Genomic DNA, 2,895 nt, shown 5'->3' with positions numbered 1-2,895 from the left:
AGAACAATGACCTCTCTGTTGCCACTGTAGTGATGGAAGGATGTTTAATTATTTGTTACATTCAGCTGGATACAACATGCAGTCTAAAATGGGATTCCAAAATCTGAGGATCATTGCTGAACTACTTTATTTGACACTGGTCATGAAGCTCAACCTGTCAGCTGAGCTCCCTTTTCCATTGGTCTTGATAAAACTTGAGGGTTGATGTGGTATGTGGTGTAACTCTCCAGTGTCACATTTAGTGGTTGTCGCTACAACAATCTTATAAAATAACCTGGAACACTAAACAACTTTGAGTAAAATAAATGCCTTTTATCACGAAAAATTGGCAAATGGGGTGAAAGAAGTGTTAGCTCTCTTGTCTGACTGCTTAGCCATGCTTAGACTGTCTCATAGGTATGTTCTGCTTGGCTGAATTTGTTAGAACAAGTTTCTGCTGCTTTTGATGCGAAAAGAAGGAGATTGCACTCCTGATTAAGGAATTCCTCCCTAAAATAATTGCAGGCAATGCCTTTTTATCTAAAGCCTCCCAAACTGCTGTTAGGTACCCTGTGTGGTTGGCAGGGGTTAAGAGTAAGGCCAACTCCACTGTTACTACTGTTTTAAGGGTTTTAGAAGCTACCAACACTTCCATTTACCCAACAAAACAAAGCTTATAAGTTCTTGTACTAATATAGCTGAGGTGTTTGCTAAAGAAATTGCTTGTTTGGTTCCAGCAGGCTGTCTTATTTTGATCAAGGCAGCTCTGCTGATAAATGGTTAAGAACATACACATTGCTTCTAACAAATGGCCAATTTACTTCTGATACAGGTAATTATTTCTCTTTCTGACAAATAATTCCTTCCGTCTTTCTTTTTGATGTGACAAAATTGAAGTGCCTGAGTATTAGCATATGGAGAACTGATTGTATAATCAAATAGTCTTCAAAGATTCTGCAGAATAACTTGGGGGCCTGAAGAGAGTTAATGTTCGTGGTCAGAACTGATAATAATACTTGGCATTTGTGAAGTGCTTTGAAGATACAAGGCACTATATGAACACACCCTAACACCGTGACTGCCAAGCAGGCATTTTCTCAGCAATACAAATGGACAAACAGTTGCAGAATTAGCTCTGATTAATTTGCAAGACAGGCAAGCACATTAAATATGGCAGTTCAGGGGCTGCTGTTCCACTGCTTCTTGATCCTAGGATTTCCAAATGGAAAAACCAAGACCAAAGTCTGCAAATTCTTAACTAAGAAATTCCTTTTTTGGAAGAATTGGATGCAGAGAGAAAATGTTAACTTGGTCCCATTCTCATGAAAATTGGTGGAAATTTCTGTGAGTTAGATGCAAATCATCAAGCAGTTGATTTGTTTTCCTTAAGGTGTAAGAGCCTAATTTAGAGTGCTGGTTAAGTAAATGCACTGATGAGTTATTCTGTTTGCCATCTATGCAGCAGAATTGGAGCATTCATCCGAAAACACCTGAAGCATTCATCTTGTTTCACTTCCAGTCCTGTCTGCTGGATCCTGATGTAATGAGGCCAACACAGAGACAATCCCATATGTTGAACCTGTTGTGGCTTCTTTCTGATTTATATAGTCCTGAGAACATTTTGCCTAGGATAAACTATGAAATACAGTAGCAAGTCAATGCTGGTAGATCTTACTTTGAGAAATAATCTATTTAGGTGACAGTCATATGAGCCTCTGCAGTGGGATTGACATGGGGTTTCAGGAAAACTGTGCAAACCCATATATTTTGCTGTTTATTTTTGAATTGTCCTAGCCTTTGCAGTCTCTCCAGGATCCTGCTTTGTCTTTGAAAGCTGGAAAGCCACGTTCGGTGCAAAGGTAATTTTTGTCTAAGCTTTCTGCCTGAATGTGGATGCTTATATAAATGGAGAAACAATTCCAAGGCAGTTTGGAGCCTCTGGGCTGCTGTGGCTACAGCCACTAGGTGTCAGGTTGTGATCAGTGCTGCAAGGGCTGCTCGGGACTCCTGTCATGGTTGGCAGTGGTCATGATGCCAATTGCCATGGCCAGGTACCTGAATGACCTGAAAACGATACGAAAACGTTGCATCTTTCCCCAGAACGCAGATCTCACGTTTCTCTGAGGTATCTTGCAGGAAACCTCCTCGCCCACCCTGCTTGTACTGAAGTGTGTCTGAATCTTGCAAGGAGGAGGATGGTCTGAGGAAGGACACAGACCTTGGGATTCAGAGCTTGGCCATGACTTCTGTGTGACACCAACTAATCGGTGGCTGAGAGCCCCTCACAGGTACTGCTTCTGTAGATGTACTGTACTTATATTGAGGCTTTGGCCTTGTCTCCTGTCCCACAAGGACAAGAGAAAATCTGCATTTGCTAAATAATTGGCTTCTTGGGCACTACGGTGAAGTATCCGAGTGAGTCCCCTCATGGTTTAGGGTGACTATGTTGCTTGCTGTGCCTGCACACTGCCAGACTGACAACTATTTTCATATATTTTTTTGCAAGCCAAGGCTGTCTGGAGACCTTGGCAGGTGAGGTGAGAGGCAGGTCCTGCAGGGCCCTGCAGGAGGGGGGTTGGTGCAGCGGGGGGGCCGGGGCTGCCCAGGTAACATCAGGCAGGAGCGGCGGGCGAGCCGGGAGGGGCGGGTTTGTTGCTGAACGTGGGGTTTACACGGGGATTCGGGTTTCCTTTGTCAGCACAGCACAGAACGTTGTCTGTCCCAGGGAGGGGAGCGGGTGGTGACAAACCCTGCGCTGCTGGCAGGAGGGAAATCCCGCGGTGACCCGGGAGCAGAAGGCGGGATGTGACACGCGCACACACACACGCACACACACACACAGACAGACACACACACGCACCGTTAAGTCCGAACGGTGCGTCCAAACCGGCTCCTGCTCGCGGGGCACAGGGACTT

The sequence above is a fragment of the Chaetura pelagica genome, unplaced genomic scaffold, assembly GCF_000747805.2.
Source record: "Chaetura pelagica isolate M959 unplaced genomic scaffold, ChaPel_1.0 scaffold227, whole genome shotgun sequence".
Taxonomy (NCBI): domain Eukaryota; kingdom Metazoa; phylum Chordata; class Aves; order Apodiformes; family Apodidae; genus Chaetura; species Chaetura pelagica.
The sequence above is the reverse complement of the archived record's forward strand: the minus strand, read 5'-3'. Positions refer to the sequence as shown.